Source organism: Thermobia domestica, chromosome 12 (genome assembly GCF_964235325.1).
Source record: "Thermobia domestica chromosome 12, izTheDome1.hap1.1, whole genome shotgun sequence".
NCBI lineage: Eukaryota > Metazoa > Arthropoda > Insecta > Zygentoma > Lepismatidae > Thermobia > Thermobia domestica.
In genome coordinates, this window is record NC_137465.1 from 107,990,718 (window position 1) to 108,016,627 (window position 25,910).

Here is a 25,910-nt window from a genome sequence, read left to right on the forward strand (position 1 = left end):
GGCTATACAAGTATAAAGGGGTTAATATTTAATCCTTTGATCTACTTCTTTCAATGGATACTCAAGTGAAATTTTCTTACAAACCTTATTTAAAATATTTTCGTACGTATTATCAAACTTTAAAATTCAGTCATACATCATTGTAATACACATTGTGTTCAAGACAAATTAAATACATCATTTACCATTGCAATGTTTTACAATTTTACCACGGTAAAAAAAAAATAAAACTGCCAGTATATCCTAGTAAATTTGTAATTCGTTTTAAAATAACACTGACATGTAAAGTAATCTAACTGTACAGAAAATAAATAAAATATAGTTGAAAATTGGGTCGTATTTATTATTTGTTTTAGTTTAAGTGGTAGTATGAACGTCATAGACAGTTATTTAAGTAAACAGCAGACTTGTAAGTAGAGAATATTTACAAAATATTAGGTTGACCTAGAAACTATATTTGAAAACAAATGCTTGAATGTTATAAAAGTATTACAAAAAATATCGCACACATAAGGTGAATTATGACAATAAAGTCCGTATATATACGTGTAACAAAGAGCTGTTTACTCTTAAACAAACTTTCCCTAAAGTTTGTATTTTTGCTTTCCCTCCGATCCGATTTTCAGTCAAACAACTTACATTTTATAAATAGTTTCTGAAAATAATGTCTTTTACGTATAAACTTTTCTTGATTTAGTAGCAGAAAATGTATCAAGAATTTCGTTATAATCTAATGACGATAAAGTTTCGTTTTTAATGGATAATATTGCAAGGTCGTTGAGTCTTTCTTGCGACAGACTTGATCTAAGATAAATTTAATTAATTATAACTTCGAAAATACTTTTTCTCTTCGGAACCCTTGACGTTGAAAGCATGAGAAGAACTCCTAAAGCAACCTAAGCATTTATGGAAGCATTTTGAGCTTCAGTTGCTAACGGAAACTTTGGAACGTCCAATGGTATTTTTTTCGTCTGGAAAATGTAACAGATTTTAAGTACAAAAGTTGAAGCTAACTCCGACTCGTTTTTTATTATAAAACTACTACCGTATAGTTTCTGTGGTTGTTGTTTCATTCATCAATTTCATTACATCATGTGAAGGAATTAAAAAAACTTATTCTCATTTAAATAATGAAGTTCGAGTAGTCAAATATATTGGTAACAAATTGAAGATTAACTTACTTTTTATCGGTGTTGTAAAAAAAACAGTTACCGTGTTTTTCCTGTAAATGGCTTTTCAGTAATAAAAGAGTATTTTTCATTTTTTCAGATTTTTATTATCGTTTTAAGTACAATAATTTCATTGCTCCTTGCAGATTAATGCTTAGACTAAACACTATTTGAAGAGTATCTGGATACGTAGAAATGTACTATCCAGACTTTATCATTTACAGTATTTTACATTGAATATTATTAGAGCAGTGATCAAATGAGCGAAGGAATAAAGAGGATTTTCAAACAAGAACTCTCAAGAACTACTTGATAAATAATAATCGAATTTGGGCAGTAGTTAGAAATTAAATACTCGATTAAAATGATATTCAAACCAAAATGTTCGAGATCAACCACTTCCAGGTCTTACTTTGATCATTATAGACTGGAAGCAGTAATGGATACCGAAAATTGTTTTTCTGTAATTAAGAACCCCCAAGAGTACATTTCATTTCCAAATAGGAAGTCATTGAAATCTACTACAACTTCCATTATTCCATGTATCCGTCAATCCGAGAGAGAAAAAACTCTTAAGAACTACCTCATGGATTATTATCAACTTTGACCAGGATGTAGAGGGGTCAACCAGAAATGTTAGAAATCAACCATTTTCGGTTTTGACGTTGATCACTATTAGAGCAAAAAACTAACAGATAGCGAGAAGTGGTTTCGTACAGTCGATTAAGGATTCCAAGAACACATCTACTCTCCAGCTTTAACTCACTATTTAAACCGGGAGTGATAGAAATTCATTATAATTTCCGGTTCCAATATTGATCTAAAACATTCCTTCATTTTGCATGATATCCTTGATAGAAATCAGCTGTGCCTCTTGTATATCTTTGCTTCCCGTCTGACAAAATGTTTTCTACTTTCTTGTGCATAAGGATTAAGTCTTCCTTGTTGGGTAATTCAACTTCTGGTATGTTGACCTTAAGTTGTTCGAACTCTACAGCAATTCGGTTGATGTCAACGAGTGGTAGAAAAAATCAACTATTAAGCGCTTTTGCATATCAATAGATGCTTCATCGTTAGCCTCATATCTAATCTATTTCTTCTTCTAATGCAAGATTTTTTTTAAAAAAAGAGTCCTTCCACTTTCAAATTTTCAACCAACTCTTTGGCTTTTACTAAGCTTGTGACAAATTCATTTTTGCGAAATCTTTTTAAGAATTCCTAACGGATTTCACTGTAGTTACAGCTTAAGGTAAGTTAATGATCTTTGATTGTATAATCTTACTTACGGAATGACTTAACAATTGTCTATAAAATTTAGACTAAATAATATTAACATTTATAAGTAGGTTTAATCATTAAAAGTATATAAAACATTTAATTTCATTGCATTTTTTTTAAAGTTGTCCCTTTTTTTCCCGTCCTTCCCCAAAACGCTTACGTATATAGTTGCACACGTCTTAGGCTGGCCCTGCGTGATTATTGTACAAGTTTAAGGTTTGCAAATAAAATCAATTTCCTCAGTCTTCAGTCATAAAACTACGCATGAGGATTTACATTCATTCATATCATTTTCTTTAACTTAATGAGATGCTATCGATTGGTATGTCTCATGTGTTTTTGTTATTCGCTAATAACACAAGTACTATAGAGTTACCATTATTATGACGTGTTATCGAATTGGGCTGCATGGCATAGCCGTATTGTGTAATGCTATTTTTAATTGTGCAATTTAACGTTATTTGTAAGCACCGAGACTATATGAGATGTGATGATATGTTTAAGGTGGAATCTCTGTTACTTCTTTGCTTTTTACTTTGATCGAGTATTCTTCCGAGCAGGGCTGTATACTCTAGGGCTCTAAGCTATACTTTCCCCTCCCTCTCCCTAATAAGGAAATATAATTTCAAAGATGATATTATTACTTACCGTATTGTTGCTATTGCCTATTCTGTTTTAGTAATTGAAGAAAATTTCATATTTTGATCAGGCTTCTTTTAGATTTTGTTATAATTTACAACCATCAAATTGTCGTTCATAATAAGTCCAGCATTGACTTCGGCTACAGAAACTTCTTTCGGAACTATCTTGATTTATTTTCTCATATAACTGTTTAACCGCTGCTCTCTGTTTTTGCCTTTCATTTTGATTTACTCCTGTAATTTTCCTCCTCGTTCTAAACCGGAAAGGCCTGCCATTTGTGCAACGAGAGGCTCCAAGGAGAGAATATCCTATAGATCCAATCTGGGAACTATTTATATATAAATCAATTCACGGAGTTCAAAGTTATGGCTTCTACCTTCAACTTTAAAATATATTTAAAGGTAAGTCATTGATTAGAGAGTCCAACAAGTACCCTTCTGCAATGGGATGAACTCACTGGCTGCCCCCCAAAATATCTCCTGAGTACCAATTCAGTTACTAAGAGGCTCCAAATACATTATTGCACCAAAACCCCTGAAGAAATTAGTTACAGCACGGCGTCTTTAGCTTGATACTGAAAAGAGGACTGCACAAGGTCTGTACAAGATACTAAAGAACGAACTTGGTGAGATTTAAACTATCACCTTCGTAAATCATATGCTATTCTCTCGATGGTGCTACAAGTATGAGCTGGCAGTACGTTGGTATGCAAGTGCATCCAAAGAAAGATAGCCCAGATTTGCATGATATACATTTTAAACTTAGTTAATAACATTCAACAGAATGCTGTAAAATTGGTTAAGACTTCCCAGAATTGCTTCAAAGTACAGTCAATTTCATTTCTGATTCACACAAAAGAATGCAATTTGTTATCGATATTGCTAACAACGGGGATTTTAAAGTAGACGTTACTTTCAAGGCCAAATATTTACTCGAGAATTTGTCTAAATTTAAAAAAATATTTCTTACGTCAAATTTTCAGTAAGATATTTAGTCAACACCCACTTTGGAATACTTACAAGAGATATAGTAAGATTATTTCATAGCAGCCTAAGAAATTTAAACTTTAGAACTGAAGTTGCAAAAGGAAGTAAATTAATCAGTTCTGTATTGATTTAAACATCTGACTTTGCGGAACAGATAAAAAATTCCGAAAGCAAATTACGGTGTTCGAATCAAAAAGTTTTCTCCCAACTGAGATAATAATTCTACCTAAATCAACCCTTCAACTCGATGGAACTTCCAACCACGAAGAAAGAAATACTTCGCCTTCGTCATCAAAATAGGTTGAAGTAAATTATTTCCAATATGTATGATCGTTGACACCGCAATTCAGCAAGTCTTGGTTTGAATGAAGCTTTTATGGAAGAGATTGATTGGCAACTTCAATCAAATTTCAACGAAAGCAGTTTGTTGCAAGCCTTATCTGAAGACGCTATGCTCTAACTTTATTATTCCAAATTGAAGAAGAAAGTTTTTTTCTTTTTTTAAGAACTCCTTTCGTTTTTCCTGACATTATGGCGACGACAACAAGTCATTACTAAAGTCTAATGATACCGATATCAGCAAAACATGGTAAAGCTAAGAGCGAGGATATGCAATATAATCCAGTATTCAAGATCCGATGAAGAGAGTGAGGACAAGAAAGGGGATTAGAATTAAAAATTAGATTTCTGGGCTTTCGGCATCTATGGTCATATTAGTTCGTCACACATATCAGGGATGACTTTCCTCGGCGATCACCAGGGAATTCGAGAGGAAGAAAGGAATGGGGAAGGATGGAAATAACTTGGGATTATTGTGTTAGGTACGAAACCTGAATTTGCCTGGTGTAAAGAGGAAAACTCAGGAAAAACCTCACTGAGAACACTGGCCTGAAAAGCTGATACACCTTTTCGACCAAATGTCCTCATCGGGAGAATAAGGACAAGAAAGAAAGCAAGGAAGTCACAGATGAACAGCCTGTGCAAAGTTGGAAAATGGTAGGAACTGAAGAAAACTACAAACTGCGGCTCTGTTGTTGTTACGATCAACTGTTCATCATATATAAATATTTTAAGTCACAAGTACTTGATAATGTTCCTAAATTGTTGAAATTATTGTAGTTGTAGTCAACCTCATTTGAAAATATATATGAACATTGTAACTTATGTACATAATGGTGTCATATTAAAAAAGTCAAATAGCTAGAATAATTAGGCAAAATATACTATTGAAGAACATGCTTTTATAACACTGCATAATTTGAGATCAATTTGCAAGAGACTATGATCTATATGTTTTACGTGTTACACAAAAAAATTTTAAAAAATGTTTGGACACAATGTTGTTTACAGCAGTATCCTGGATAAAACGAGTTTTGCAACAGTTCAAACATTACGAGTTCTGATTTCAAATTTGACGAATATGAACTTTTACGAGATACTATGCTTTACTGAAGAAACTTATTTCATTAAAATCATATGTTGTCGTTTATTATAATAGGGAAAAAATCTCAAATACAATTTTACGTAAAAACATGACATAAATGACACTATAGGATACTTGAAACATGACAAGACAGAAAACACGTCAAAGTTTGTAATATAGATCTATCTTAATTTTACATAGTTAAGCAATTAGAAAATCAATTATTCAGTTTCTCCAATAATATCTCCCATGTTAGATTCATAATCTCGTACCTCACTCAAATGCTGCTGCTCTTGAAACAGATCTTTGAGAAATAACTAGTTTTCTTGTTTGGACCAGTTTTCCCCCATAGTGCTTTAACAAGAGTTTTTTAATATCTTGAATTTTGGATTTCTCTAAAGGAACACCTATTTTAATTTCAATTAGTTCTGTAACATGTGTAATTTACCTTGTTTTATAATCATATGCCAGAAAATCAAAGTAAGAGCCCCCTTCGCAGATCTCCCTTTACTCCAGTTTTAGCTTACTCTGAAAGAACACATATACCTAATACCGTGTTTTCCCTCCTAATCCTTTTGGTATTAAATTGTATCATTCCAGGTTGATATTTAGTAAAGCTGTTTGCTATGTTATATGAACTACACTTACCTGGTTCGCCTTCCCACATTCCTCTTCCAGTTTTCATTCTGAACCACTTTCTTTTTTCTTTTGCTAAAGTTTGACGCTTTTGCATGAAGAGGGTCTATGTGTATTTGTCTAAAGCAAACGTTACTCATATAACTGACTGTGAGTACGGAATAAAGAAAAATGGAGGGAAACAATAGCGAACTACCAACACTTTATCGACTCTGAAGAAGCATTATCGAGTTGTAAATATAAAGATTAATTGTTCTTTATGAACTTTAACCAAGAAATACGAAACAAAGTTTGAAAATGGACTAAACGAATTTAACAGAAGTACATTACTTTTAATGATAATGGTTTACTGAGACAAATCGATTTATGTTTCAGTTTGTGTGTTTGGACTACACGAATTTTTAAACTGTACGGGCGATGGACAAACACCTTTAGCAACAGTTCATAAACTTTGAGACTTATTTTCAATGAAAAAATATACCTATGCGGCAGTTTGTGCCTTCTAGATTGTGTATCATGGTGTATAGATTACCGTGAAACTCATAACTGAAGAGTAATAATAATAACAGTCATAAAGTGGACAAGATGGGGTTTGCAGCTGGACGACAGCTACTATCATTTTGCAATTACTCAGAATTTTACTTAGAGATCTTGGACCTTAGCAGCCCTTGCAAAAATTGAAGAGCGGAGCACAACACAGAACATATAAAAATAAGTAGTGACTGATATTTCTATTATCGCAAACTGAAGTGCAGATTTTACACTGTGTGACGCAAACCGTTACGGAATGGAGCTCCTTTTCGCTTGTGTAGTTAATGTTAACAATATGTTCAAACTATTTAGTTAAAGAAAATAAGCTTCAGTAACGATGAGTTTACTTTATCACTATATTGTAATGGACCATTGTAATAGTAAAAATGAGTGAAAGCGCATAAGGCCAGAAATATTGATAAGGTGAATATTAATATACTCATCTTGCAAATATACTTGTACATTTTTGATTGACGTTTTAAAATACTCTTTGAATCCTAATTTTCATAGCCATGCAGGAAATAGAATAAATATAAGTAGTGTCACAGAAAAAGTAAAAGTAACTTTAGGGTTTTATGAAGAGTAATGTTTTAGTTTTGTAAGGAAACCGGAAAATATGAGAGATTAGCCAGAATAGGCAGCCTGTCAATCAAGGTTAGAAAATCAATCAATAGTGTAATAGAATGCGATTCAAGCTACTATAGAATCTAGTTGTTAACATATGTTCAGAGAAAAAATCTCGAAATAGACCTTAACTAACTTTCGTAAAACACTTATTTGCTGCAACGAAAAGTACTATCATAAATTTTGATGGTGAGGCAAAGTTCGCCAGTCCATCCTACTGTAGATACTAGTGTAGTTGTATATTTCCCAAGAATAAAAGATATCATAAATTTGCTTTCGAATGTAGAAATTTGAGAAACACTGCTCTATTAGATCTCCTCATAATCTAAATTCTTGCTGACAAATTAACATTTTTTAAAAAAACAACTTTGATACTGTATTTCATATACTGTTGTTGAATATAATAAAGAAAAAGAACTGTAAGGTAACAGGAAAATCTAGCATTAAATTTGTTTATGCAATCTCGTACCTCCTGTGGCACAAACATTTTGAGAAGACAGAGTTGATGTATTATTTTTAAAATGTGACGTTTTAAGGCTTAAAGCGTTCTTTGACCTGAGCTCAACCGCCACCACCTTCCAGAGATGTCCTTTGCAGCTCTCAATGCCAAAGGAAACAGTTTTCCAGGAAAGGCGAGATTGAATCTTAGATGAATGAATGTCACCTGTAATCCCTACTGCTGCTTGCAAGAAACTAACTAGTCCGTTGAGATCGTTTTCTTCCCTGGCATCATCATTTCATTCTAAATGTCCCCTCTGGCTCTAATTTTCTGGAAATCTAATCCAGATGGAAGAGCCTACACGAATTACGGGGAGAGGAAACGTGCTGGGGAAAACCAGAAGCTGCCACCTAGAACACTGATAGTTAAAAAACGAGTCTTTATCCAAAATTTCTTTAACTGTAAAATAATCCCCACTAACTTAAAGAAATCAATTACTTGATTTAAAGAAAGAAAAGGTAAAGACAACAGTTTTCTTCGCGTATATACGCTAAAATAGTGCCGAATTTATTATTTTTAGAGTGTTTAATGGTTTCTTCCTCATTACTTTTCCGTTTAAAATGTGTTCCAAACTAAAGACACAATTTAATTTATTTATTCTTCTTGTTACTTGTGTTTATAGTGATTATCATGTTGTGAATGTATTTACTTCCACCTAAATATTATTATAAAGATTAGGGCCATGATGGCTCATTGTTAAATCGCTCACCTCTAATACGAGAGGTTCTTTGTTCGATATCAGGTGAACAACATCGGGTAAGTTATTTTCTTTAGATTTCCCCCGTTTCCACCTATATTCTTATTTCATCACGTAATTCTACAAAAATAAGGAGCTCCCTCGTGGCTAAGCGGTTAGCGTATGCGCCTTTGGCGTGGAAGACCTGGGTTTGATTCCCGCCGGGAGCTCATGTGGTTCGGATTCCACGTTAATCAGTAGGTCCACGTCTCATATAGCCTCGCTGCTGAAAGGCACGCTAAACTATAATCAACTCAACTCAATCCTTCCACAATATATTTCGTTAACCACCCGTCTCCTTTAACATATAGGGCACAATTATAGGACATACAACTGCAACTTTTCATTTTCATTTTTATTATTGAGCATCTAATAATATAAGGTTAATACACGCTATTAGATGATATAAAAGTATTTGTTAAATGCATGGTGATTATTGTGCCACTAGGGGAACACGGTGGATCTGTGGTAGAGTGCTTACCTCTGTTGTGTGGAATCCCTACTTCGATCCCCAGCCAAGTAAGTTTGTGGTGGACAACACCGTATCGTAGGTTTTCTCGGGGTACACCCATTTTCTTCCACATTTCATTCCACCAATTCTTCCATCATCGTTCACTTGCCTTAATCATAGTCTCTCTCAGCCTTAAGAGCATAAACTTTGGACATTAAATTGAAAGATTCCTGCGAATTCTTATTATTGTTGCAGCGCTTCATAAATTTCCTTAAATGATTAATGAGAAACTGTGTAGTACTGAAACAAATGAGGATTATATTATTATTTCAAATATAATGCTGTTAAGCTTAGAAATACACTCAAACTACGCACTCTAATATTCATTAAAATGTTCTCGCCTGACTTTAATTCAATGTATTAAAAAAAAGTTTATATTCAGATCTTGAAATATATATGTATCTGTTGGACTACTATCAATTTTTATATATGTATATGTATTTTCCTTACATATTTTCTACAAATTCCTGTCTCTTCAAGGAATATTTATCATCACTTTATCCCATTCTACAGTTGATTAAGTCAATTCTTATATTTGTCCTACCTACTTTCTACTCTTTTTCTATATCTTCAAGGATTTTTTATTATATTTTTTTCATTCCACAATTGAAGCCTCGATTTCTATAACCACACAAGTCCAGCTGAAGAGATATTGAGAAAAGTGATAAAAACTTAATATTTGTTGGAAATGTGAACTTGAAAATCACATTTTTTTCATACTTCTACCTTGCTGAATAACAAATGTCACTAAGTATGAAAAAAGTCTGATTTCGACATTTTTTATTGATTTTCTTAATATCTCTTCAGTTAGACTTGCGTGATTATGGAAGTCATGGCTTCAATTGATTATTTACTTTCAGACAAGAGTATGATAGTATGTGCAGAAACTCGATATATTAAAGTCTCAGTGCATACTTTAAATAAAAGCAACACTTAAATAAGAAAAGATGCATTTTAAACCGAGATAATGGAATAATACGCACTTCCGCCAACAATACAATAAGTGCAATGCTGTGCAAAGAAGAAAATCTCAGTGTGAAGTGCGAGCCCGAGAAATTATGTTAATGAACACGTAGTTAAATTTGGATATGTTTATTTCTGCAAGTTTGTGCCTCATTACATCAATTAAGAGCCCCAGAGTGCATGGTGAATATTTGAGGCAATTACGTGACATCTTAGTCTAAATAAAACATACAAAAACACTTAGCAACTGAGAAAACAAGTAAATCTTTCATTTTTAGTTTTTACTTTGTTTTACTCATTGTCAGTAATTTATTAAATCAGTTTCTGCTAAGAAACTGCAAAATTACCTTTTCCTTTACGAAAAAGAAGAAATAATCTTATATTCGCGCATGTATATAGTATAAATCAATATTTTAGTTTGAGAACAAGTAGAAATTAGTTGTTAACTTCACCTTTAATATAGAATATTGGATATTTATATCTGTTAATTTTTTCTCTCTCTTTTAAGGTATGTAAATTTACTTCATAAAGCAAGAGGAAAGGAAAATTTTCAAGACAAATGTATGTACACTATTATTACTTTTGTATATATTTTGTACAATTTTCCATTCATTTAGAAACTACTGTTACGAAGAAACGAAATTATGCTTATGCACACATATTATGCGTTTCCTGTTCTTAGAAACGTGTTTTCGAAACTATGAAATAGTTTTCTTTTTAAAAGTCTGTAAATGCTATTGTAATGTAAATGTGAGTGTATGTAAACACTCTTGTAATGTGGTGTACTTTGTAGGAAAATCATGTCTCAAATAGTAATTGAAAAATTTCAACATTTTGCCACAACAGTAACTTATTCGAATTTTAAGACAGCTTGAGTAAATTAGTAATCTTGATTATTATAAGTACGTTTTAGTTTCATTTGTGTTCAAAGCAATTAATAATAAAAAGAGCTAATTGAAATGGATTTAGAGTGCACCGACTTATCTCCAGAGAGCAATAAGCTACTTGAAAGCAGGAGGTGCTCTTAACCTATGTCCCGAACCTCTACTTTCAAGCTCTCTTCACAGTGACGTCAACAGCAAGGAACTTAGAGCTTGTCGTCTGCTTGGCGCGCGAAGATTTGCTAGTAAGAGCACAAACAATTCTTTATTTATTTTGGGTTTTTGCTATGTTGAATTATGTTGCTTTCTTTTCTAGTGGTGTACGTGGACGAATATTATTTAATAGAGAAAAGGTCTATATCTCGGAAGATTTCTTTACGTGGGCTTGGCTGTACAGACATGCAATATTGCAAGATAGTACGGTGAACTTGAGTACGTGTGTACATATGTATTTTTACGTGTATTTGTCTTTCATCTCCAAGTGTTCCACATGATAGAATTAGGGATGTACCGATATATCGGTATCGGTAATATCAGCCACTTTTGGGAGTATCGGTATCGGCATTGGCAAATAAACACCGATATTTACCGATACATTTTTCAAACTATTTTCAGTTTGTTTAATATTAACAGTGACACTTATATTTCATCGGTTTCTTTTAGAGTTAAAAGTTGTTTTAAATTATTATCAATTGTACAATCAATCGATTTCTTTATGCATGTATACGCCTTTGGTTTGCTCTATTCATACCCAACTGATAGTTTTAGTCCCTCCATGCCAAAATAGTGAAGAAAAGACAAAGGTCCTCAGTCAGGATCATAGACACCCGAAGAAAATTTTCTAGGGGGAGCCGATTTCCCGATTTCAAAGTAAAATAAAGTAAGTTTATTTTCCTTATTCTTTTTCATAAATTTCTATGTATGCATGAAGTTCATAATTTAAAATTATTTTTCGATATTTTTTCTGCTTATTTGTCCTCTAGATGTTTATTTGAGTTAGAAATCAGAATAAAACTCCGGGACGTCGTGTGGGTAGAACAGGTGGGGTGATTGCCCCATGCCTTGCACCACAGAATGGAAGAGTTTGACCGTTGAGGAAAACTAGCAGGTTAACTATTTCTAATTCATTGTTGTGATTAGTGTTGTCCACGAGACGAGACCGAGGCGAGAAATGATTCGCCTCGTCTGCAATTCGAGACGAGAAGAATCTTTTAAATTCATTTAAAATTAAAAATATGGGAGTTCTCGTCTCGTTTACGAGGCAAGATGAGAAACTTCACCGAGTCTCATTGGCAACACGAGTTCACCCAAGCATTAAACCTTAAACACCGGTTTAGTGCTGCATGGTTCATCGTGAAAAAAAATAAATAAAAAACTATAAATTGATAAAGTGATTGTAAGAACGCAATTAAGAGCATTCAAAGATACACAAGTCATTACACAATATACTCCAATAACAAAAATGGTTTAACTGTTGTTATATCTCATCCTTCGTGGATCTCTCGTGACTTTAGGAAGTCAGGACAAATTTTGTACACAAATTTATACAAGAGGCTAGAGAAACTTCGAGGCGAGAAGAAAAGAGCTTTTTTCGAAAATCGATTCTACAAGACGAGAAAATCTAATTTCTCGTCTCGTCTAGATTCGTAACACTAGTTAGCATACAAATATTTGGATATAAACCAAATACATTTTTCCGGACTGTGTACTATTAACGTCACGAAGTGCACTCATAGCGTCAACAATGGTTACATTGAATATAATCTGTGATGGATAGTCGACATGACGTTTAAAACGGATGAGTTCCGTTTTAATAATCATGTGGAGAAGATATGAATTGGCAATTTTAAACTTTAAGCCTGAGTGCCGTATATTGAACAAAATAAATTGCTAGGTATCAAAGGGCTTCCGCAACTGAATGCATTTACGATCAATTATTCATATTCTTCTTCTTCTTCTTCTTCTTATTATTATTATTATTATTATTATTATTATTATTATTATTATTATTATTATTATCCATGGTTTTAAGTATTTATTGAGATATTCTTATCAGTGATCACAAAGTAATCTATTTATGCAGGGTGTGGAACTCACCTTATCATTGGTTCTGCAATTACTTTAACTCCAGGCACCGAAAATTTCAGAGATTACTCTGGTAAAACACATATTTATCTGCAACTTTGCTTAAATACATTCACAGCAACATTTCAGATATAAATACATTTAAAATGTAATTATAATTCAACAATTATGTATCTCATCAAAAAATAAAAAAATGATCATGCAACACAAGTACATCGTTAATTTTCCATAATATAAATTGCGTTAAGAAGATGTTCTATTTATTGCTGGCTTATTTATTATTTATTTAATTGTAGTTTGTGTGTAGGAGAATGTTGTAACAGCGAAAATGTTATGCATAAAGAAAGAAAAAAGACATTCTGGCTGCTTCGTACACCTCTATACCTACTTGCTGCTCCTCGCTGGTGACGTCACGCAAAACGAGGAGCGAAGCGTCTGTGCGTAAAGCTCAACCTTTCCTTCTAGTAACCTTGACTTGAAAGCCCTATCTCCCTCCATGTGATCTACAGAAGGATTATAGTATTTCTGATTCTTGATTTGGTGTTTGCACAACCTACTGATTTAATTTTCCCCCAGTTTTCGTGACATCTAAACTAACTCCTCCTCGATGTTAAGTGGAAACATTAACTTTCTTGAATCATTAATTCTCGAGCGTATAGCCAAACTGGAAGGTGTTAACAACATGTAGACTTTTATACAGTTCTTTCATATGTTTTAATCTTGTTTGCATGTGGATGACAAATACTTTATACAAAATAAGAGTGAATTAATTGGTTAGGGATTCAACTTAAATATAGCATATTTTGCTATTAAAACTCTCCAAGTATGTATATTGTTACCAATCATAAGATGACTTTGCTTGATATGATCTTGCCATGAAGAAAAATTAAGTTATATTATTCACAGAGATCAAGTGTCGATGCAAGGCTACTTGGTGTAAGATAATATTGAGTACCGTGAATTTTTTTTTTTTTTTTTTTTTTTGCTTTCTTTCCACGGGATGTTGAATCAGCAATCTTATTTAAGTACCCCATTCTAATCATGTTCATTTAATATCAAATTTTTGTAGTTTAGACTTCCCTTGTAGTATCGTGTTTTTTAACAAGTAAATCAATTTTTCTTTTTTACCTTTCAGGGTAGTCCTCCATTTCCCTTAAAGAGATTTCTCTCTTCAATGAGGAAAACTGAATTAATGTTGTCTTTCCATCATTTATGTGGTGAAATCACCAAAGATTGACATAATTATTAGTTGCATATTTAAAATTTTATCAATATATTCTAGTAAAGTTCAGGACCCTACCTGGTGTGATGGTTATAGGGTATAACATTTTCTTTTACTTTTCTTTTAAAAAAACTGGAATATTAGTTTTTATACTTTTCAACTAGTGTGTATTTTTAAAGCCGATTAATAACTGCCGACAATTTATCTATAACAAATTACAACATACTGATAACATAAATCCATAACTGTTAAAAATATTTACTCTTTCTAAATTTACAGTTGAATAAAGAAGGGTGCACTAATCTGTATTTTGTATTAGACTATAGATAAATTAGAATGGAATTCAAATAAAATAACGACAGACTCCTGTGAAATAACAGAAAAAAGTTTTAAATTACTTTCTTCAACACACGTAATATGCTATGTAATATGATAGCGCTTCATGTACTTCATATGTCATACGTAACATGATAGTTGTCAGTTACAATATCAAGTGAGTTCACCATTTTCGAGACTCTAATCCATACTATTGTGTCATTTAATAAAGTCGTTCTTTAAGGTATATTCTCTCCTGTTCAAATTCTCGTTCAATTAGATGTTCTATTACCAAAGTTCGTAATTAAATTAATCATAGACAGAGTTGTTTAAGCATATGTTCCGCTATCCAGGTGATAGTTTAGTTAATGTTTCATTGGTTAAGTCCCCATTTAAGCAGATGTTCCATACTTGAACAATCAGTGGATTCGCAAGTAATACGATTTAAAAAAATATTATAAATATTAGTTCAGAATTCTTATATGATAAGTTCAGAACTGAATGTTTAGTTCATTCAGGTGTTCCACAGGACTCGAACTTAGGAACTTTGCTGTTCTTTTTATATATTAATGATCTACCTGAAATAATAAAGTCACAAAAACTGTTATATGAAGACGATTTAAAAATTTACCGTCTCATACATTCGGAAAGAGACTGCATTGATTTGCAGAATGACGTCATACAATTTTGATGAGTGGTGTGAAATTAACAAGTTACCACTAAACATTGAGAAATGCAGTGTAATATCTTATACGAGAAAAAGAAATTACATGGAATTTGAGTATCATACTAACGGCATACCACTGCAAAGAGTTGACCAAATAACTGATCTTGATGTATGAATAAGATCAAATCTCTCGTTTTATATTCATCTAAATCGAATTGTAACGTAGGCTTACAGAGATCTCGGATTTGTAATGAGACTTGGAAGTAAATTCAAGAACACTAGTGTTCTTAAAATTCTGTATGATGCATATGTACGTACCAAACTAGAATACGCATCCATAATATGGAATCCTAGTGCACAAAAATATACACACCAATTAGAAGCAATTCAATCAAAATTTGTTCGCTATTTATTATATAAAGATACGAGGATCTATCCTCGATACGAAAAATATCTTGAAGTCTTACCAAGCTATTCAATGTATTCTCTTGAAGCAAGAAGAGTTAATTTCCTTCTGTGTCTTTTGCATAAACGTATACATAATGAGATAGATTAGCCAATATTATTGTCCGAAATGACCTTTCATGTTCCGAACAAGAAAATGCGCTCGCGGCTACAAACATTTCATGAACCACCCCAGGGTACTAATGCATTAAATATATATCGCCTATTAGGCGAATGTGCACAATATATAATAGTGTCCAAATAAAGTGTCCTACAATAGATATATTTTATATACATATAAAAATACTTTGACTACATAGTTTAGTATGTAGAACAGATAATATGTATGTATTCATTTATGTATTCTACTGAACACTGTAAATGGGTATATGCCTGTTGTATTCAATAAACAATAAATAAATAAATGATGGGAAGCTGTCTATTTCAAAAATCCATTATATATTCTTTGTTGCCGTTACATGTTATTGCAACTAACATTTATCATCTATCAGTTCAGTAATAATAGGTACTTCTTTTATCCAAATTTTATATTTATTTTGCAATTAACCGGAAAGTAAATATGATATATTTATTTTAAAATTACATGTATTGTAAAATTGAATGCGAAACTTATATGCTGTAAATATAATTCGAAACACTGATAATGATTTCAATGATAAAATTACTGCAAAATTCCATTTGAAGACTGCTTTTGTTCTTAATGAACTTCCATAATGTACAGAGAAAGAACATTTTCTTGGACAGCTAAGGATATTCCTCAAATAGTATCTTCTTTAAAAATTTAATACTGTATCAACGAGTGGTGGCTTTTGAAGAAATTCACAAATTTAAAATTTAATATTTTATCATTGTACAGTATAGATAAAAAGCTTACCTATTGAAGCAATTCTTGCATACATCTTTCTGAAGCTCTATGAAACGTTCTTCTCTTGGCTGGTATTAAAATTTTCATCGATATGACTTACCTCAAAAACCGTCAACGGTATCAATCTTAATCAAAGATTGCAAATTAAACTTTTTAAAAATATACGAGACTCATTGTGTCAGTGATAAATTATTCATATCTGGTGCGAAAGATTCCTGGCTTGATCGACTTTGGTTGACAAGATTGTGTCCTTTGGTTTTCTTTGGGTTCTCCCGTTTCCTTCCACATTCTCATTCTACGAATTCTTTCATACTCATTTACTTTCATCATTTGTCTCCAATAGCCTAAAGGGCATAACCATATAACGTAAAACAAAAAATAATTTCAACATTACGAAAACACTTAAAATTTGTTGGTTTCGTACTTTTTCGCCCCACAGTACCTTAGAGAAATTCGTCATTGTTCCACAGCAGCTCGTAAACTTTGTTATTGTAAGCTCTAATATTAAATAGCATTTTGCAACAGCCTCACTTCACAGAAGCTCTTGTAAAATTTGAAACAATTTCATTAAGTATATTAGCAAAAGTAGCTAAGGTGTGCACAAAAATATTAAAAAGAAAAAAAGTTTTAATGTTCAGTACTACATTTTCTGATGACGCCTACAAAAAGGCTTAACCTCTTTCTATTCTTATTATTTTTAAAATATGTATATAGAAACAAACAATTACATGGGTTTACAGGAAACTGCAAAGGGCTGGAAACATTGAGGTCGCCATATATGAGCTTTCGTACCAGAGAAAGAAGAGCTTTTAGTTCCCAAGAGTACAATTCTTTTAACGCTCTGCGGCAAAGAGGCAGAGAAAGACAGGTGAGCAGAGGAAAAGTAGAAAGAGAAATGGAGGAGGAAAGAAATTAGAACGTAGGAGAAAGAATGGAAGGAAAAGTTGAAAGAAATACTTAATCTTTTTCTTCTCGGACGAGCAGACGAGAGATGAGCCTGAAAGGTTCACTCTGGTTTCTCAGTTCCTAAGAAACTTTATTACATTTTATTTTGTCGTAGGCGAAAAAGCTTTGGGGAGAATCAGTTGGGATTCAAAGATATTTCTTTGGGACGTTTCTATGGAATTTTTCTGAATTACTTTTATGCTATTGCGGCATTGTACATTGACGCATATGTAACATATAAGCCCAAAACTTCTAGATTGAAAGTTGAGATTTAGTTGTAAATCTAACTTTATTCATGGTGTGAAATCAACTTATTTCGTAACTTTTACTTTTCATACGGCATGAAATCAATTTACTCTATATCCGAGATTTATTTTCATATATATTCTGAAATATATTACTTAAACTGCAATTCGGTGTTTCGGTTAAACCCTAAACCCTAACTCTAGTGCGATGTAAAATTAATTTATTTTGAAATACTCACTTTATACATGTTATGTAATTAATTCATTTTGTAATTCGTATTTTCTATATGGTGTGAAATCAATTTACTCCGTATCTCTTCACTTATACTGTAAAATCTATTTGTTTACGCTAATGTTACGTATGGCATAACATCAATTAATTTCGTATCTCTTACTTTGAATATGGTGTAATACCAATATCAAATTATTTCGTAATTCGTGGTGTGAAATCAATATATGTATTTCGTAACTCTGATTCCATATATTCTGTATAGTGATTTTAAAAAAAATTCTAGCTTCACATATAATATATAATAAATTTATGTCATAATTATAACTTTGTGTATGGTCTAAAATCAACTTATTTCACATACATTCAAAAGACAATGAATACTTCAGGAGAAAATTGGGATATTCGCATATATGGAAGTATCTTCTCTGGGTCATAAACGAAATCTAACGCTAGTAATGGCATAAAGGTGCATATAAGTGTTAGTTTTAACCTTTGTGTAATCAAAGGTAAAATTCTGAATAGTAATAAATCTGCTAGACAGTAAAGAGGATCACGAACTCGAAGATTCAGTTTCGTCCAGCAGTGGAGAATGTTCGCCACAGTGAGATGTTTAACTTCACTACTTTCGTTTTGACAATAGAAAATGAGATACGGATATGTACCGTTGAAGTCACCGTTATCTCTTAAGGTGGTAATGGATTGACTCCAATAACGGATAATCGCACTAGCTATCAATTACAACAATCAAAATTTAATAAGTAGCTCTCGTTCAAGAATTATCGTGTGAAGTAACGGATGGACGAACGTAGTAGCAGCACATTAAGTTCCTCTTGCGTTATACTAATAAAGAAAAACCGAGTTATGATCAGTAATGAGGAACATTTTTATACATCTCTCAACATCTTATTTTCTTCCTTTCTGTTTAAAAATGAATTTACATACGGTACCTTCAAGGACAAGTTTCACCGAGAATTATAATTTCTGCGATTCATTCTAAGAATTTCCATATTACTACTTTCTCTACATTTAATGACTATTAGAATTGGATATGCATAAGTGCGCTATAATTTAAAATATACGACTTTTAGTATTCTCTCTTTGGTGATGATATATTGCAATAATATTAAATTTGGTATTCGGTATTCAGTTTAATGTCCTATAAGTATACATTTTTAGGCTAACAGAGACGATGATTAAGGCAAGTGAATGGGAAAGTTGGAGGAAACAGGAATACCCTGTGAAAACCCATAGACACGATGTTGTTCACCACAAACTTACTTGGCAACAACGAATCAAACCAGGGACCCCACGCACCAGAGGTAAACACTCTACCACTGAACTATCCGGTGTTTACACGTCTGTTTCCGTGTTTTAATGTAACGTTACATTAAAACATATGGGAATGTAAATATATACAATATATTAAAAATAATCCGTCTATGCTTAATAATCATCGAATTTATTGGTTGAATAATTTTGAAATTATTTATTACTGCTACTGAAAGATTGTGTTACATGGGTTAAATGAGATGATAACTAACTAACTAACTAAAACTAACTCTATGGCCTATGGAACCCGGAGGTTCAGTGCCGCGTTCACAAAAGCTCTCCACTGACTTCTATCCTTAGCTAATTGCATCCAGTTTCTACTTTGTATTCCTATCTCTGCGAGATCCATCTTAATATTATCCTCCCATCTGCGCCTAGGTCTTCCTAATGGTCGTTTTCCTATGGGTCTACCAGTCAAGACTTTGAAAGCGTTTCTACTTTCTTCCAGTCTAGCTACATGACCTGCCCGCCTAAGCCTCCTCGACTTGACGACTCTAACAATGTTGGGTAAACCATATAAACTATGTAGTTCCTCGTTATGAAGCTTCCGCCATTCCCCATTCTCGTTCCTCTTGGTTCCGAATATTCTTCTCAGGATCCTGTTCTCAAATACTTTCAGTCTATGTTCTTCCCTCAGAGTAAGCGACCATGTTTCGCAACCATACAGAACAACAGGCATGATTATCGTTTTATATATTTTAAGCTTCAAATTCCTCGACAGAATTCGCGACGACAAGAGATTTTGAACTGAGTAGTAACACGAATTGAACTGAGTAGATGGCGACAACGCATCTCCTTGTTTCAGGCCATTTTCGACGTGGAAGCTCGTGGACAAAAATTTTCCTACCCGGACTTTACTTTGGGATTCACTTAAACATATCTTAATTAATCTAATTAGCTTTCTCGGTATTCCAAGTTCTGTAAGAACGTTGTATAATGTTTCTCTCCTAACCGAGTCGTAAGCCTTTCTAAAATCAATAAATAGTTGATGTACCGGGGTATTGTATTCCCACTTCTTTTCGAGTATTTGGCGAATGGTAAATATTTGGTCGATAGTTGATCGATTTCGTCTAAATCCGCACTGATAATCTCCAATAATTTCATCTGCGTATGGGGTCAATCTTGCTAACAGAATATTTGAAAGGATTTTATAGGATGTTGACAGAAGAGAAATGCCTCGATAATTATTACAGTCAGTTTTGTCGCCTTTCTTGTGAATTGGCACAATGATTGACTCTTTCCACTCTTGTGGCAATTCTTCCTTGTTCCAGATAAGGAGAATGAGTTTGTGTATCTTGTTCCACAATTTTTCGCCTCCAGCTAAAATTAACTCAGCCGGAATTTCATCTACACCCGGAGATTTGTGTTTCTTTAATTTCTTTATAGCGGCTTACACTTCTATTCGATTGGGTTCTGGAATATACGGTTCTGCGGTGTGTATCTCCTTTTCTCCACGCACATTAGTTTTTGGCTGCGTGTTCAACAAATCGTCAAAGAAATCTTTCCATCTATTTAAGAGGCTATTCGTATCAGTGAGAACTGTTCCGTCAGATTTCTTTAATATATAAGCACGAGGTTGATAGCCTTTCTTAAATTCGATGATCCCCTTATACATGTCCCGAATATTTTTATTTTTACTATTATCTTCAAGTTCCTTAATTTTAGCTTTCAAAAAATCCCGTTTCTTTGTTCTAAAAGTTTTGAAAGTTTCCCGCCTGATATCTGCGAAATTTTGTGTAGTTGTTTCATTCGGATTTTGTAGCCACCGTAATTTTGCCTGTTTTCTCTTCTCTGCTAGTTTAACGCATTCTTGGTCGAACCATGGTTTGTTCCTACGTATTTCCGCGTGTCCCAATTTTTCTATTGCTTAACTTTTAATGTTATCTCTAATTTCAATCCAAGTATCCTCAACACTAGTGCACTCCGAGTCTTCTAAAACCGCGAATCTATTCGAAACTTCAATCTGGTATTCCTCTCTGACCTGGCTCTCTTCTAATTTCTTTAAATTAAATCTCTCCGTTTTCGGACATTGAATATTACCTTTATTCAACGATAATCTCTCCCGTATTATCGCTACTACCAGGTAGTGATCAGTGTCACAATTAGCCCCTCTAAACGACCGGACGTCAATTATGCTAGATTGTCTTCTTCTAACTACTAAAACGTGATCTATTTGATTATGTGTTTTTCCGTCTGGTGATGTCCAAGTGTATTTATGAACGTCGCGATGTGGGAATTTTGTACTCTTCACGATTAGGTTTTTCGATGTTGCAAAGTTCACGAGTCTAACACCGTTGTCGTTACTTTCCTTATGCAAACTTTCGTTCCCTATAATCGGTTTGAAAATATCCTCTCGTCCTACCTTCACATTGAAATCCCCTAATAGAATCTTCATATGGTATCGCGGGAGTTGGTCAAATATCCGTTCCACTTCTTCGTAAAAACTATCTTTTATATCGTCACCCTTATCACCCAAATGAGATGATAAGAAATAATATTTTACAAAACCCGTAAAATATTCACTGATTCACGAGAAAGAAAGCAGTGAAAATTTCTTCGGCTAGGAATTATGTAGAAAGGCAGTAACTAAGGCTCAGAAAAAATTAAATAATGAACCAAATTGAGCGAAAATTTTCGAAAGTGAAATATTAGTTAACAAATAATCTATGAGAGATAAGAGTTCTCTTTCTTTCTTGTTACCATTACAGTAAAATCTCTGAATAACAGACATCGGTGGGACATTATTGTTTGTCCATCAATAAGAAGTGTCTATTGCAGAGAGATTACACAATTACTCTTTGCTGATACGGTCATTGTATGCAGTATACAGAAAACACATTAGTTATAAATGTAAATATAGGCTAATATCGAAATACTGTACTCAGTGTTCAAATTAATATTTGGATCGGGGAGAAACTTTCCTATTTAAAGGAACAAAAGAAGTTTTTATTTGGATTTGTAGGATAAAATATATGTGAGGTTATTTTGTTCTGAAGTGCATGCCATTACCCTGTGAAAATCCCTTAATTTGTATATTGTCCTTACTACGAGTAAAAATATGTATGTGCCGACACGGGAACTTCGAAAGCGGGATGCATGAAATGACATATTATTAGTAGGACACGGGACTTTATGCCTTATAAAACTGTCAAATATGTATGTAAATATGTCATAAAAGCTTGAAAAAAATGTCACGAAAATTAAAAAAGTAAAAAGTGTCACCTCCCCAAAACAGAAAAAAATTAGAATATGAGTACTTAATTTACAAACTCATTTTTAGGGAACATTTGTGGTTTCATGTTTTGGTATTTTTTAAAATGTTTTATTTGAACTTAGTTGACAGCTACAAAAGGAACATTTCCCACTTGTGTTTCTAAACAGATTTTTAAAGGAAAGTTCTATCGTATTTTTCAATGTTTTATTTTACTTAGCTTACGGTTAAAAAAGGAACATTTTTCAATAAAACAATTATAGAAGGTTTTTTGCATTAATTTGAACAGCTTGTAACGAATCTCTAGAACTTATGATTTCAGTTTCTTTTAGTTGAGCACACACACACACACAAAACATACACAAATGGAGAGAATGTATAGATTTCAATGTCGCACTATTGCTGTACGCTATACACTTGAAAATGAAAAATAAAGATCGGTCAAATCAATAGGCAAAAGTAATTTTAAGTATCATTGCATTGTGACACGAAGATCTTCTTCAGGTTCTCTTCTGTGAAACTTCATCTATTATCTACAAGCAGCGATTTGTAGTGTGAAAATGTACATTCATGTCCAAAATGATTGTCGCATATCTATGATTTGATTTTGCAGGATACTTTTAAAACTGATACTATGTGTGTAATCGGGAAATTTATATTTGTGGTAAATTCCATAGAAAAATAATTATAAATACGAAAATTAGAATGAGTAAAAAAATGTTGCTAAATGGACAAGAAGGTTTTATTTTCGTTTTATTGTTCTTACTTACTGCTCTTTTGACATGGAATTTGCCACATACAAGTCTTTGCCAATTATACACATACTAACATTGTAAGAAATACCGGACGAATTCGTTATCAAATTATATTCCTACAACAGCATATTTATAGACATGCGACAATAATTTTGGACATGAGTGTACGTTCCACATAGCACGGAGTCAAAGGAGCAAACCTCAAAGATACTGTATCATCAGGTGTTAAATCTTCTTCAACATTTTTGAGAGTTAATTCCCTGTCACCACTCAGAACAACGGCAATATTTGTGAAAGTGCCATATCCAGGATTATTGTTCAGGATGGCAGTGAAATTGTCTTTCACCAAATCTGCTGTTGGTCCCTTTGCTGTTGACAACTTTGTTCTAACATCTACGGTTTCAAGACTGTCTTGCACACTGAGACCATGTGCCTCCAATCGCTCAATGGATGACACCAGAAACCCAAAATTTGCAGAAATGTGCACAATATCATCTTTTAATTTAATATCATTAAGCAATTTCTGAACAACACTAATACATGCTGCATCTTCAGTTTGAAATCCAGCAACTATTTCAGCAAGAATAGGGAGATTGGTGTAGTAATATTGAATTGCTTTAAGCCATGTTCCCCATCGTGTTGCCGCCGGCTGTGGTGGCAAAGCAATATCCGGGGCAGCCTACTTTGGGGCCTGGCGTCGTCATGGACACTTCAAGAAAATGTTCTTCATATTTGACACAAAGCGATCTACGTTGAGGTATCTTGTTCTAATTTCTTCACATAGTCTGTGCACTCCGTGTGCCAGACAGGTAATGTGGATCATTTCCGGATATAGAACTTTCAAGGCTTTTTCTGCTTTCACCATATACCTAGCTACATCCGTTACAAGTACGAGGAACCTGTACGAGGAACGCCTTCTGAAAAAAAAAACCGCTTGCATTATGTTTTCAATACAGCCAGCGATTCTATCCATCACGACCCTGGAACTCACTAAAGAAATAATAAACACTTCTGACCAGAGTGCATACACTTGTTTATTAAAAACTAAATTACAGTGTAACGGTTTTGACAACTTAACGTTGTCTTCATCAGACACTAACTGAAAGAGATATCTTAAAGCATAGATGCTAAACATATTTATACTAACTATTACTACATAAACATATTTATACTAAAAGTGAAAGTCAAAGTCACTTTTTGTATAAATATCTATGTTCTAAGATATCTCTTTCAGTAAGTGTCTAATGAAGACAACGTTAAGTTGTCGAAACCGTTGCACTGTAATTTAGTTTTTAATAAACAAGTGTATATACTCTGGTCAGAAGTGTTTGCAATTTTTTTATCCAGCGATTGTAGAATGGTTAACCTTCTCCAACTGCTGAACATGCACAAGGAAAATTTCTCCAGCCTGATCCGGTTCCAAAATACCAAACACAACATTGGCTATATAACATCCGCAACAGTCTGTTGTTTCGTCTATTGATAACCAGAAAGTTTTCTTTTTCCCTTTCTGCCGGATGTTACACAGTTTCACAATAGACATTTTCCACATAGATCTTCCTAAGTGGATTCGTGAGGGATATCCTTGTCGCAGTACTTCTCCAAAAACTCACGAAGATTAGGGTTTTCCAACTTCCACAGAGGGATATCAGATAAGATACATACTTTATACAGATCATTGGAGAAAGAGGACATTCGACTGCTCTGGGACGATGTCACATGTTGAAGTAGCGCTCGTGATTTCGCTTTCTTCCTACACACATTTCTTTCATTCTTCGTCGTATCTAAATGCTGCAATACAGAAGATCTCTTTGAATATCCCACACTGGATTCACAGAATTCACAGAACAATATCTAGTCATCTGTAGAGAACACATCGCTTCCAAATTCTGCAATGTATGCTCTCAACTTCAACGAAACAGATTGCTTCACAGGAGGCATTCTCTGCCTTGCTCCGCTGCACGCCTGGCTAAAACTACTGTTGATTTTGACTGACGTAAAAATAACTATTTTTCAGCACAAAATACTAATTTATTTCTTTTCGTTAAAAAGGAAAAATGTAAAGAAAGAAGAACAGTTATGATTGTCGTGCGCACGTTCAAACAATAACCAGAGAGTTTTTTTTGTTTTGTTTTAAACGATTTTCGGCATTATAACGCAAGGCGGTATTATTTATCTCGTACTAAATTTTAACCTGGTAGAAAACCAAATGCGTTTCGCATAGTCTGATGCAAGTTCAATCGACCACAGCGAGAACACGGATTTTATTACTTTGACAGAAGGCATATAAAAAAGTTTTAAAAAATTATCGATTTTGTGTAAGTATATTGCAAAATATATATAGGAATATGTCTTATTATTAGAAAGTGAAAAAATATGTTTCCAAATAGGAAAATGTTGAAAATATGTCAAAATTTGTCCTATCAACTTTGCTTATTTCATCTGGTTTTCGCCTGATGCGTGAAGATCTCACCCCATTATCCAATTTCCATGTAAAATAAATATATGTTATAAGATAAATTCCTTAGTCTTAGTTATTAGGAACGCATGTGTGTGTTTACTATTCCAGTTTCAACAACAGAATAATCATTTAATACAGAAAGTGGAAAAGATATTAGAGTAAACTCCAAACACACACTACGGTCATTCATTAGCGTTCTAGTGTTAAAAATGCAATAAAAACAAAGGCCGCTTT